Source organism: Nannospalax galili, unplaced genomic scaffold (genome assembly GCF_000622305.1).
Source record: "Nannospalax galili isolate Female #2095 unplaced genomic scaffold, S.galili_v1.0 scaffold280, whole genome shotgun sequence".
Lineage (NCBI taxonomy): Eukaryota > Metazoa > Chordata > Mammalia > Rodentia > Spalacidae > Nannospalax > Nannospalax galili.
The window spans coordinates 5367888-5382725 of record NW_008347808.1 but is presented as its reverse complement, the minus strand read 5'-3'; the positions used below and the strand labels follow the sequence as shown (position 1 = coordinate 5382725).

The 14838-nt window shown below is 39.0% G+C and overlaps 1 non-coding gene across 1 annotated transcript; it reads left to right on the top strand.

Annotated features, from left to right (window-relative positions):
• Positions 1-9217: 9217 nt before the first annotated feature.
• On the top strand, positions 9218-9352 carry LOC115072257. The gene has a single exon (XR_003851317.1). It is a non-coding gene; the product is annotated as a small nucleolar RNA SNORA21 (small nucleolar RNA).
• Positions 9353-14838: the final 5486 nt, after the last annotated feature.

The window sequence follows — 14838 nt, the reverse complement described above, 5'->3', positions numbered from 1 at the left end:
TCTACTTGCTAGCTTTCATAGTACCAGAAGATGCTATGCATGCTATTGGAAGAGAAAAGTAATCATCAACCTCGCAGGTGCAAATACTGTAAGCTATAATAATAACTGTCCTAACAAGGTATGCCCACTGGTGTAATAATGACATAAATGTTATGGGAGTAACCAACCACTTTATTATTGGATTTAAGGCCCACTACAGAAGATGAAGTCCATAACTGGCACTATTATCAGGGCCAAGAACCTGTGGCTAGAGAGGTCACAAGCCATAAGGGAGACCCTACTATTACTAGTCTGCTAAATGGACATGGTATATTTCTTAAAGGACATAGCATTAAACTGACCCCTAATGACTTTGTTATACCCCTATGGGTATAACAATACACTATTAGCATATCTTTTGACTCGTACCAGGGAAGGGTAATGAGGTTCAAGTGAGAGACAGGTGAGTATTGTTATGAAACTATCTGTATCTGGTGATGCACACCTCTAATTCCAGCACTCAGAAGACTGAGGCAGGAGAGCAGTGAGTTCTAGGCTAACCTGGGATGTATAGTGAGAATCCATCTCAAAAAAAGTAAAATAAAATAAAAATTTTTAATGATAATACAGTGGGTCCTTATGGTGTTTGAACTGTTCTGTATCCTGACTATGGAGTAGATGCACAAACCTATATATAAGATCTTAGTTTCTTTTCCTACAGCTGTGATAAAATACTCTGACAAAACAAACTTAAAAGAGAAAGAGCTTATTCTGTCTCACAGTTCAAGGGCAAAGTCCAGCAGAAATTTGAAGCAGGTGGTCACATTGTTTCCTCAGTTACAAAGCAGAAAGCAATGAATGCAAGCTGTTGCTCACTTCTACCTATTTAGTCCAGGATTCCAACCAGGGAATGGTACCAACCACAGTGAGCAGGTTTTCCTACCCCAATTAATGTACTCGAGATAATCCACACAGCTACATTCAGAGGCCCATTTCACAGACAATTCTAAATTCTGTCAGGTTGAAAATTAGCATTAACTATCACAATTCCACCTCTTGTTTAACACCCAAATACATCACCTTTAAGCCATAACCTTCCATTCCTTGTCCTCATAGGCTCATGACCATGTGGTAATGTAAAATGCATTCAGGCCAACTTTAAAAGTCCTCACAGTCTTTAATACTTCCAACTCTTTAAAAGTCCAGAGCCTCTTAATTGTGAACTCCTATAAAATAAAAAAGTTGCGTATTTCCAATTTATAATGTCATAGAGCAAATACTCTTATTCCCAAAGGGAAGAATCAAGGCATAGCAATGAAAGATCAGACCAAAGAAAGACCAAAATATAGCAGCGAGAACACCAAATCCTGCAGCTCTATATTCTGATGAAATTGGTTTCTCACCAAAGGGATTGGGTAACTCCATCCCACTAGCTCTGCCACTTGCAGCACAAGTAGTATCTCTCAGATTGGTCAGTGTTTTTATCACAGCAACAGAGAAGTAACCAATACAGAAATTGATATCAGAGAATGGGTTATTGCTGTGACAGACCTGACCATATTCCTTTGGGGAGGATTGTGGAAGTTTTGGCCCTTTGGGCTAGAAAAGCCACTGGGAGTTCAGAGATTAATAAGGTGTGTGGGGAACTTGGAAGATAGTGCTGAGAGCAAAGCAGATGTTGGAGGCATGGCTTGTGATGTTTCAGAGGGCAGTTTGAAAACCCCACAAAGACTCTCTGGGCCATTAGTGTAATACTTTGGATTGAGTACCTGTGGTTTCTGGTCATCTGGTGCTGAAGAACTAGCTGTGATTAATAATAGATCAACACTACTGAAGTGAACTCTGATTTATCGGGACCATTGATGCTGGTTAGCCGGGGCTGAAAAATCAGCCGTGATTAGGAAGAGATTGGTATTGTTGGGGTGAAATCTTTTGGGAAGTATTTCCTCAGGGTCAGCACACAAAAGTTGTGATCCATGATGGCCAAGGCTGCATTTCAAGCTGGTAGATAAATTTGATAATGTATAAGAGACTCCCACATGGTTCTGTGTTTGAAAGCATGAAGGAGTCATGGAGAGCACCCAAGGTTTGTTGCCATTCAACAGGGTTGAAATCCCTGCAGAGAGGTCAAGAAGCCATTGGTAAGGCTTAAGCCTCATTTGCAGTGGAGACCCCAGGATACTGCCGGTACTAGGTCTGTGGGACAAGCACCAAGGGCAGTGGCAAGTGTGGAGTGGAGCCTGTCTGAGCCTATGAGACAAGCTGTCTGTACTGCAGATGGTAGAGCCAGAAAAATGGAGCTGCCCAAGCTCTTTGAAGCCAGAAGACTGTGAGTGCATCCCAGATGTCAGATATTGAACTATACTGCTGGACTTTGGATTTACTTAAGTGTGCCCAGTTCTTCCCTTTTGAAATAAGAAAGTATTTGATCTGTTTTTTATTTTATAGGAGCCCACAGTTAAAAGACTTCAGATTTTTTTTAAAGAGAACTTGGACTTAACATAAGATCTTAGGGAAAAACAGAAAGGGAGTGGTTATGGCTTAAAGCGTTATGCTTGTGTGTCAAGTTGGCAAGTGGTCAGTTGTGTTGGATCGTTTTTATTAACTTGACACAAACTCGGGACACCTAGGATCAAACTGAGGAATTTTCTTTTTCAGATTGCCCTGTTGGCATGTCTTTGAAGCATTTTCTTAATGATCGAATGATGTAAGAGGGCCCAACAAACTGTGGGTGGTGCGACCCCTGGGCAGATGGTCCTGGGTTGTATATGAAAGCAGGCTGAGCACAGGCCAGAGGAGAAGCCAGTAAGCAGTGCTTCTCTGTGGTTCATGCTTCAGTTCCTGTCTCCACGTTCCTGCCTTGAGTTTCCTATCCTGACTTCTCTCAAAGAAGGGCTGTGCCTTGGAAGCGTAAGACGAAATGAACCATTTCCTCCCCAAGTTGTTCTTGGTCAGTGCTTAATCACAACGACAGAAATCAGACTAGGATACTTACCAAGTTCCTGAACTGATTTCTGCACTTCATTCATCTGCTTGCTTGTCTCCCCTTTGAAGTCATCGATCCTTTTTACAAGTAAACATTTGAACTCTTGTCTAGCATTTTACCCATTTCAACATCTTTAGATTGGTAATTGAAGAGTTATATCTTTTGGAAGAGTCAAGTTGGCTTTTCGGGTGCTATATGTTTCTGTGTTGCAATTTGTGTACCTGCTGTGATAGATAACTCTTCCATTTCTATTTAGATATCTTGTTGTGAGCTGCCTTCACTTGAAGGTACAATCCCCAGTACCACTCAAGGAAAAGAAAATTAATGCTATAACAGCCATAATACCCAAACAAATCAGATATAGAATGTATTTTAAATTGATTAAAATCAAGTACTATACCACTCACAACCATAGAAGACAAAAAGACAAAAATAATGTAGAGTAAGCTATGAAGTTAAAGATTACTTAGGGTAAAAATATGCATAATACTTGAATGAAATAAAGGAAGAATACAGGGAAATGAAAATAAGAAAGAATAGGGGCTGAAGAGATGGTGCAGCAGTTAAGCACACTGATTGTTCTTGCAGAGGCCCTGGGTTTGATTCCCAACATCCACATGGTGGTTAACAACCATCCATAGTTCCAGTTCCAAAAATCTGATGCCTTCTTCAGACCTCCACGAGCATTGCATGACATGGGTGCACTCACACACATGCAGGCAATACACTCATACACATAAATATAATTTAAAAAAGAAAAAATGCATAAGCAAAATTAGATAAACATAAAAATAGGAATAAAAAGTAAAAACCCAGGGATGGGATTTTAACTCAGTGATAGATCACTTGCTTAGCAAACACAAGGTCCTGAGTTCAATCTCCAGTACCACCATAAACCATATGAGCGTCTTTGAAAAACAAAAAATATTAAAAGTACAGTAAAAGAGCTTAAAGGAAAACCCAAGGGACGAAGGGAACAAAAATAAAAATATGGAAACAATGTATGAAAGCAGCTTCTATTTCAGTTCTCTGTTATTAGAACCTGCCAGGTAGATGTGGTCACCGATCAGCTAAAATTGGAGACCATTGTTTCATCTTGTTCAAACTGGTGTTCAGCCCAAAGAGATCAAGAGTTAGTGTCTCAGCAGTGATGCAATCACTTTATGGGCTTCCCTTCTTTGAGTACCAATAACTACTTTTCACCATTGTTAGCTTTGTAGGCTGTGGGCCAGACAGATTCTTGCTCCAAGGACTTCCCAATTTGTATACTTTGGGATGACAAATGTCTAACTCAAGGGATGCCTCTTGAGTGTGTTGAGATATGAAGAAGCAGATGGAGCACTGAGGTACACTGCTGGAGGGCCTGCCTCAGTGCTATTTCTTCTAAGAATTAAACACCCTGCGGGAAAGAGGAGGTTGTAGCAGATATTTATTGAGTTTTATAGTTCTCAGTCCAAGAAGAGGAAACATGAAGCTGGGCATGGTGGCACACACCTTTAATCCCAGCACTTGGGAGGCAGAGGCAGGTGGATCTCTGTGAGTTCAAGGCCAGCCTGGTCTACATAGAGAGTTCCAGGCCAGCTGGGGCTACAGGGAGATCCTGTCTCCCCCCCCAAAAAAAAAAAGAAAGGAAGAAAGAAAGAAAGTAAGGAAGGAATGAAGGAGAGAGAGAAAGAAAGAAGAAAGAAAGAAAGAAAGAAAGAAAGAAAGAAAGAAAGAAAGAAAGAGAGGAAAACTGTACGCCAGCCATGGGTTTTGAGCAGCTACTACCCTATGGCTGGGGACTTTCATTCTCTGTAGTTGTCCCACTTCTGCAAAAGAGTGTAAGGCCACCAATAGCTGAGTTCTTCACCCCCTGGGTCTCCTGCTACTTGGGCTTTATAACGTGTGTTTGTCCAGAACTCTCCTAAACCATGACTGCCTTGTACATCCATCTCTTACCCACGGGCTGTGGCATTGTTTCCCCAGTCTCTGACTTGTGATTGTTCTTCTTTTCAAGTACCCAGAGTAATAAGTCTGAAGCAATATGGCCCCTCTCAAGAGAATGCCAAAACGGGCTTCTTCTCCAATGTTAACTTGTCACACAGGAGTCAGTCTTACACCAGATTTCCCAAGTTCATTTAAAATTTTATGAAAACTGTGGCTTTGTCTTGTATCCAGGACTGACTGCCTCTCCCCACCCGGCCCCCCAGTACTGTCTGGCTTACTTCATGGAAGAGTTTTTGGCTCATGCCCCCACCATCCCTTCTGGGAAGCTGGCAGGACTGATTGTTCATTCTCCTTGCATGGATTTTCTATTTATCAGTTTTTTCAGCTATTTTACAATCCCTTTTGTGACTTCTGTTGTTCTCACTCTTCCTGTCTTTATCCTTTGTATCCCTGACTTTTCTAAATTCTGGCATCAACCCTCAAAGGTGGCTTCTAACCCAACATCTTGGAACACTCTCTTAGTTCTATAGTTTTATAAAGTATTACCTTTGTGAGAAATTGGATAAAAGTTACATAGGACCTCTTTATACATTTTTATTGAATTTTTGTGACCTTTATACAATTCGATGGTATTTAGATCTGCTCCCTTATCTGCACCTCCTCTTGTACTCCCCACCCAATTTAATGTACTCTATTATATATAATAAGACCTATACAGTCTCATTTGTATTCCCAAGTAAGACATCCTTATATTATTTCTTATAACTTCATGTGAAGTTACAAAGATTTTAATTTAAAAATTCACTTGAAAGAAAAACATAGCTCAAGAAACACAAGAACATTTGGAGTGTTTGGTCATTAGAACTCAATATAATATGATTTCAATCAACAACAAATTAAAGAAAACATAATGCACAACAGAATGAAAATGGAAGATTTGAATAATTATATTATGAACCAAAATAACACCATTCTAGGACTAACAAACAGAAATAAGTTTGCATAAAACAGTCATAACTGAAAATAGAATCGCTGGCATGTATTGTAATCATAGTGAATCAAAAGTTTAAAAAGCAAAGAGATACATCATGTTCAGGAAAACAAACACAATATAACTAGGTTGGTTAAAATCCTCAAAGTCTATGAAGGAACTAGTAAATTGTACAGAAAAGTTATTCAGAAATATAATACAGGGACATTTCCATGAAACAAGAGAAGAGCTGAATCCATAGACCAAAAGGTGCATACTGTGTTCTAGAAAAAATATTTAAAAGTGACTTATAATGAGGCTTATGCTTTTGATCATCAAGGATAAATAATTCTTTGGGTTTATAGACAGGAAGATGAGATATGTTCATAAGAAGGAAAAATGAGCCAAGTCTGGGATTCCACAGAAATATTTTATATCAAAATATAATGAAGCAAGTATAAAGTGTTGATGCAAATATATAATAACTACTCAACCACTTTTTCAAATAAAAAGGCAAAAGGCAGAACTCAGGGAACACAGCACTTGTAAGTCCTCCTAAAGTGTCAATCTAACAATGAGAAAAATCAAATTTAAAAATGCCCGAGAATAGAGAGTTCACAATAAAGGGAAGAATGGGGGCGCTGAATTCATTTAAGTAAATATATAGTTATACTCTCTCTATATGGACCTTAAATAGCTGAAGTAATGTTGATGATAGAGCAGCATGTACCAGTTAACAACATTCATGAAAGAAAGCCATAACCAATGAATATCTGGAATTTCAGGAGGAAAAGATAGGCAGAGATGTAATAGTGATAATCTTATCTTCCATAGTACAGAGTCAGGGAATCAGTATCTCTTGAGGCAAAACAATATTCATCCAAAGGTTGGCAATTCCTGTAGTTTAATTTCAGTCTTCTGTTAAATTCAAGTAAAATTAAATTCACTACTTTTTAATAAAACTGGCCTGCACACTAGGATCCCATCCTCATAAAAATCATTTTTATCTAGCAATCCATCTCTTTTCTGAATATGTGCATAGGGAGATGTCTGAAATAATGTTCACTAAATATTAACAGTAGTTGATTGTTTCTGGGTGTTGATATTTTGGGTCTAGCTTTTGCTTTAAAAATTTTATAATAATGGTAATTTGATTTTCATTTTTCAGAAGAAAGAAAATTTTTTGCTCTTTTTTATACTGGAATCAAATTTTGTCTCACATACCAGAACTTATAAATCTTTAGTTGGAATATCCTTTATGGAATGAAATGGCATCTCCCTCTTATGGAAGAATATGTATTTATCAATTATATAGTATGCAATTAGCACCCACAATATGCTTGAACAAAAACTGGGTCCTACAGGGAAAACATGGCTTATATTTTTAAAAGACCTTCCAGTTTAGTTGAACAGGAATAATACATCATATTAGGGAAGGGTTTCTTATCAGATGGTTATGTCAAAGTGAGAGCAGTTCAACTGTTCATATATCCAGAAGAGATGTATATACCAAGTACTGTTAAAGGTACAGAAGGCACAAAGATACATAAAGCACATTCTCTTAAGGAATTTATAATCCAGCTGGGAAGTCAAAACATGAGTATATAATTTTATTATATGCACAATATGATAATTACTAAAATGCAAATTTGCCACTGGTATAAATATGAACAGAAGAAAGAATAAAAGAAGCTACTGGCGTAGTTAGCACAGAAGCAGTATTAAGGTTTTAATGTGAACTGTCTCCTACAAGCTCATGTATTTGAATGCTTGGTTCCCCAGCTGATGGTGCTGTTTTGGGATATTATAGAACCTTTAAGAAGTAGAGCCTAGCTGGAAAAAATAGGTGACTAGGAGAGAGTGGGTCTTATGAGCTGTCATCTGGTCCTGCTTCCTGTCTGAGCTGTCCACTTCCTGATCTGCAGAAATATAAGCAAGTTGCTCCATGCTCCTGCTACCATGGAACCATCACGCCTTTCTCATTATGATGAATTATATTCCCTTAAACCATGATGCAAAATAGATCTTGTCTCCCTTAAATTGCTTCTTATTAGGTATTTGGCCACAGTCATAAGAAAAGTAAGTAATACAAAAATCAGTAAAGACAAAAAAACGGTGAGATGACTACAGCTTGTGTTTAACACTGCAAATGTTTTGTGCCAGCCTCTCACTGTTTCCCACATCTTACAGCATGCCATCATAAATGAGCCTTTGCCACTCCTCAAGACCATGATAGTCTTTGACAATTCAACTCGGTAAACAGTTGTGGCCCACTGTGCCAAGTCCTGAGCTGGAGATTCAAAAGTAAATAAAGTATACATAGTTCTTTCCTCAAAGAAAGGGAAGAGGGAGGCAATGAACATTTCTCAAAGACTCACTTGTACTGAACAGTATATTAGGAGATGCCTATGGAATTTCACTTCATTCTTTCAGTAAACCTATGAGATAAATAATGTTTTCTTTTTATGTAAGAGAAGAACTTGAGTAGCTTAAAAATCTCATAGCTATTTGAATACATATCTGTATATCTAATGGGAAGAACAGACGTTTCTAACACAGTAATAAGGGATGCTTGCCACAAAAGCATACGGACAGAGTATTCTTAAATGCTTGGAAGAGTCTTCCACAATGTGACTTATTTTCACAAGGAATAGAGGTGGGGCTGGAGCTGGAGGAAATTCCATAAAATAGAAGAGAATAGATTTCTAAGAATACATAGCTACTCTCCTGTATTTAAAATAGTGATTTGAAAAAAATTGACCCTTATATATAGGAATCTAAGAAGTAAAAGGTAAAAGATAGCTTTTTAAGCTATATTATATCTATTAAATCATTTGAGAATATAATTAACTGTAATTATAAAGTTCTGACTACTTTCACCTATCCACACTCCTTCTCCATGCAATAACCTCAAAGCTTATCACATTTCTTCCCCAAAGTAAAGTCTTGAAAATATTAATTTATACTTTAACATTCCCTGAGGATGTAGCCTGGGATAACAATACCAGTGACTGACAAAGTGGGATGAGTACTTTCTGTGCTAGCGTAACCTGAAATCTGTCATCCGCATCCACAGAAAACTTCAAACCAGTCTCATTTAACAAGTGGCCAAAGCAGAGTGTTACTACCTCAAACGCCTATATGGCAGTACTCCTCCATTCCAGGGCTATGTTGTAGCAGAATTTGCCTGCAGTTCTGAGATCTCCAGGTGTCTCTTATCCTTCCTTTCAGATGATGAAAACATCTGTTACCAAACACCTATATTCATTCATTCATTAATTCATCCAAATCCACATGTCATCTACCCACAATGCCAGCCACTTACACTCAACATATTGTCTTTGAAGATTCTCCCCCTTTTAAAAGCACTCAATGGAACTTTTGCTAGTGACCCATTGAGCCGTCAAGAAGGGGCAGAGTAAAAACACCACTCTTGGGTGAAGCAGCAACTTGTGTTTTTTATTTCAATCGGTGTTGTTGTGACAAGAGATTCTGAAAAAAGAAAGACAAAGAAAATTAATCTGTGTCAGAAAGGTTGTAGATATCTGGGATAGAGATAAGGAACAGAGGGCTAGAAATATCACTCAGTGGTTAGGAGTGCTTGATGCTCTTGCAGAGGACCTGAGTCAGTTCCCAACAGCCATGTCATCAGGTAGCTCATAACCACCTATAATGCCAGTTCCAGGGGATCCAATGCCTTCTCTGGCCTCTTCTTGCACATGGCGCATATATAGATGAGCAGGCATGTACACACACATAAATAAAATGAAAAAAAAATTAAAAAGAAAGAAATAGATTCTACTCCAGAGTAATGACCTGTTTTGATTTGTCCTGGATGGGAGTAGAGATAGGGAGAGGTTCCTGTCATACAAAACTTTAACCAGAAAAATCCCAGACCAGCTATGATGAATTAGCCACCATGTCCTTTCAAGGCAATTATGATCAAAGAAAAACTCCAATGTTTTGTCCATCACTAACTCCAGTATACAAAAGAATGCCTAACAATGAAAACTATCTGCTCACTGACAAACCACACAAATGACTTAAAAATATTGAGAGGACACTTTGGAAAGGTAGGTTCATTCATTCAACAAATACTTATGAAGGGGCTACAGAAATGATCACCAGATAACAATGAAGAGTAAAACCAGACATGTTGCCTGTGCTTATGGTACTTACAGTAATAGAAAGACAGGCATTTAAATAATTACAACAAAATCAGTGGCTACTATGGGACCATATAGTAGGAGAACCTCCTCTAGTGCATTGATTACAGAAGACCCTCTAAGACCAAGTGACATTAAAGGTGAAACTCTTAGGATGACTAGGAATGATGAAAGTGGCTGTGGAGTAGAAAGGTAAATGATTTAAGTCAAATGAGTTCTGGAAAGACACTCTCTAGGTGGGAGGAAATGGCTTTAACAGCCCAAGTTCATTCCCAGGTGCTTCACTTATCCCAGGCCATCATGTCACTCTAATGCCCAATACCTGCTTCTCTTTAGACATCCTACTCAAAGATCATTTTTTTTCTCTGAAGCCTTTCCTGTCCTTCCCAAGCAGAATGACCATTTCATGTGGGACAGAAACACAATGGTCAGCAATTCCTGCTTTAAATATCTTCAGAATATCATTAATTTGTGTCTCTGGTCCTCCTTACAGCTACTTGGGGCCACGTAACCACATACTCTACTGCTCTGGGTCAAAACGGTTATGAGAGGTTAAGTCTTTGCTCTGTCACTTTCTCCTCATACTCCAGCCAAATGATTCTCAGTGCCCTATAGTGAAAGATCCAGCAGGTCATTGTGACACAAACTCACCCGTCCTGAGCAGACCCACTACAAACTGAAGTGAACAAGAAGTATACTTTTTGTTCTGCTTAATCTTGGAGATCTGAGAGTTCATTTGTTACTGCAACTAGCAATAATCACCCTGATTATTGCATTGTCTTCTACCCTGATTATATCTCAGCTCCATTTTTCTTTTGCTGTACTGGGTCATAGTGCCATTTTTAATTATTTAGTTCATTGATTTGTTTGCGTGAATGTCTCCCTCTATGAGAAACTAAGTTCCATGATGTATCTTATTTCTCTCTGAGTATTCAGAAGCTAGCACAATGCTTAGTACACACACATATTTAACTGTTTGATGAAAGAATGAATAAATGAACATGAATGCCCAACCTTCTGGGCTTTCTTGCTTTCCCTTTAAAACCCAGGCCCATGCTGGAAAGAAAAATCACACTTTCAGGTTTTTCTTAGCGTAGTTTTGTATTGAATCTTAAGGTTAAAAAATAGTATGAGTGTAGGGTCAGGTTTCTACTCTATAGATTCTGAATTCTCCAATAACAATGAGAAGCTTTCTTCATTGAGTCCCCAAAGCCTCTCCCTTGAAACACATGTACTGTTTAGTTCAGTAGGTCCAGGGTTTGCCTCTGTTTTTACAGCTCTCATATGCAAAAGTCACTCTAATGAGCAACATCTTTCCACACCCAGGTGACTGAGAAACACTGATGAGTGAATAAGACCCAGAAGCTTCACCGAGTGTCTTTTCCTCCTGTTCTGTCCTGAACCCTCCACTATTTTTTGCTCACAATACCATCGTGTGTCCAGTCCCAAACCCTCCCACCTAGATCCTTCTATTTCTAGCTAACAGCAGCTAAAACTTGACTCTGTTGTTTCCAATTTCCTAAGCTTTGAAAGGGTTCACACTTCAGTTCTGGTGTCTGGCCTGCAGTGATCACCTAGTTCATAGCTGGTTTGCTGGAGAGGAATGATTATCACTCTTAAGTTTCCAGAACTGGTCCTGGAGCTTTTTATGAGGTCAGGAGAATCCTCCCTATCTCTCCTTTGTAGGGCACTGCACCATACCCAGAACAAACCTGAAGTGAAAATTTGAACTCTGTGGAGGTATTCACAGTAATAGAAACATGTTAAATAAGAGAGGAGATACACAACAAGCTTTAAGAAGTGACTACATGAGAAAAAGTATGATAGACTGTGTTCACCGTGCTTGTATGATGTACAAGTCTTTGTAAAAGGAAACAGCTTTTCTTCCATGTTCACTGGCCAGTAAAAATAACATAAACTAAAGCAAAAAAAAATAGAACTAGGTTATAATAAAGAGATACTCACTGCATGCAAGTGCCTTAAAGTTAAACTTGGACATCGCTCATGTTCTGGGAATAAAGACAGTTATGCTTCATTTCAGCATGGAGTCCAACATTTATACTTCACCCCATTGGCTCAACACAATGAAGTCTGTGGCCGAGCAGACAGCTGTGCATTCTATATAGAATCCTTAGGGGCTTGTTCAGTTCCTAGCATAGACTACTTAGTATTTGATCATTGCATAAGTTCTCAACAAATATCCATTTTTTTCATGAAAATCAAATCCTTTATGTAGAGATTTGTCAATTCTTGATTATCTGATGAGATTTCATCCTGAGGGAAAGATAAAAGGGAAAGTCCAGGCCAACAGGACACACATATGATGCATGTATATATCATATAGGTATATTATTTATAGCTAAGATTTATTATAGGCATTTACTAATGATATTAGGCCTTATTAAAAATATATAAATTACTCATAAGGGAAAAAGACGTGGATTCTGGAGAAATTCTTGCATGTAGACCATGATTTATTATAGCTCTTTTAATTAATTTATTTTTATTAGTACTTTGAGAATTTCATACAGTGTATTGTGATCATATAAAACCCCCTCCCTCAACTCCTCCAAGGTCCACTCTCATTCCATACCCACCTAATTTTGTGTCCTTTTTCTTTTATCCATTAAGTTCAATTTGTGCTGCTCATATACTCTTGAGTGTGTGTCCATCAACTGGAGCATGGTCGACCTACCAGGGATCACACTCTTAAAGAAAACTGCCTCTCCCTCTTCCAGCAGCTATCAATTATCAATAGCTCTTCAGCTTATATTGGAACATCATGCCCATCTCCCTTCTTTATGCTGGAATTTTGTCTAGCTTGAGATTATACAGGTCTTGTGCATGTTGTCACAACCACTATGAGTTCATAAGTTCACCTATCCTCTTATGTTCAGAAAATGCTGTTTCGCTGTGCAAAAATTTGGCCATGTGACCCTGAAAGTATGACACTAAAAGCCTGTGATGGTGCCAGAAGATCACAGGGGAACAAAGGCCAAGGCCTGGGCCAAAGCCAGCTGCCAGGAGCCCTGTCCCCAGCTATGGACAAAGAACAGCCAGCCCTCCCCTTGGGGCATAACTTTTGCACTCTCCTTCCCGCCCAACTCTCAGGAGCCAGAATGGGCACCCTGGAAGCAGGCTGCTCTTTCTTCTCCAAGGGCCTGAGAGTGCTCTCTCAGGTAGGGGCTACCAGGAAAGTTTTGGAGTACAAAAGGGAGAGAGAAGGAAGGAGGGCCTTTGCAGGGGAGATTCAACAGCACATGCATGCCAGGAACACTGGAACAATTTTAGGGCATGCAAACTGGCTGAGTGTAGGGTTTGTCTGCAAGATTGTGCTCCTATAGCTCTACACAACACTCCTCCAGACTGTCAGCAACAGCAGCAGCTGCTTGTGAAGGGGGCCATAGGAAAAGCAAATCAGCTCTTAGAGGAGGCAGGGGGATCAGGACTTCAAGGTCATCCCTAGGTACATAGTTAATTCTAGCCTGATCTACATGAGACCCTGTTTCAAAAACAAAACAACAACAAACTCCTCTACAAAGTGTCATATAAGTGACAGATGCCACACATCATGTCGATATGTGTGAAAAGGTGTTAACTATTAAAATATTGGAAGTAATACAGAAAAAAAAAGAAAATGCTGTTTCATTGTAGTTATCTACTGCCTCTGACTCTTAGTCTTTCCACCCACTCTTCCAGGATGATCCCTAGGCAGTAGGAGGAGAGGATGTGATGTAGGTGTTTCATTTAGCTAAGCATTCTTCAGTCTCTTATTCTCTGCAACTTGACCAGTTGTGAGTCTGTGTGTTAACTGCTGTCTACTGCCAAAATAAGCTTCTCTACTGAGGTTTGAGAGATTCACTAATCTATGGGTATAATGATAAGTCACTAGGAATCGGTACAACACTATGTTCATTTAGCAGAATAAAAGTAATAGGTTCTCCCCTAGGGCCTGTGACCTGTCTAGTCACAGGTTCTTGGCCCAGGTAACAGTGCCAGGTGTCAGTTTCATCTTGGAGAATGGGCCTTAAATCCAGTCATAAAGTGGTTTAAAGGTTACTCTCATGACATTTGTGTCTCTGTTGCACCAGTGGGCATATCTTGCCAGGCCAGTCATTATTGTAGCTCACAGGATTCACAACTGGGTAAGACTAGTGATTATTTTTCTCCTGTAGTAGCATGCCTAGTACCTTCCAGCATTTTAAAACCTGACTAGCAAGGATGAAGTTATCAAGTCAGTACCAGCTTCATTTCTCCATGTTCGATGGTTCAAGTATCTGTTGTCCTCAGTATTAGGGACAGTATTACTGTCAAGTTCTGGAGGGTAACCAATAGCATTGACAATAGCCTGTAATGTTTAGGGATCTATGAGAACTCACTGGTCAACAACTCCAAAAGAGGTAAGTTATTCCTGGTACTGGACTTTTAATTTGTTAGCTTGCAGTATCTAGTAGGAGCATTGTTGCTCCTTTATAGACCAAATCCATTTAAAAGTCTTTTATATATGTCATATATATGTATATATGGAAGTTTCTGCAGTAGGTTTCCATATGATTTTTTCAAAAGTCTGTAGTTTTATCTATCCTTCCATGTATTCTCTCCTTTGCTCTGCCATCTGATTCTCCATTCCATTTAGTACTTTCTCTTTCATTATTCTCCTCATGCACTTTATATCACTGCATTCTATCTCTCCTCCCAGGAAGCCTGCCCCCCCATTGCACCTAACTAGTTTCCTGGCCTTTATTGATTTTCCAATTTAAGCACACACACCTAAATATTCAAAGGCCATCTATGAAAGAAGACATGCG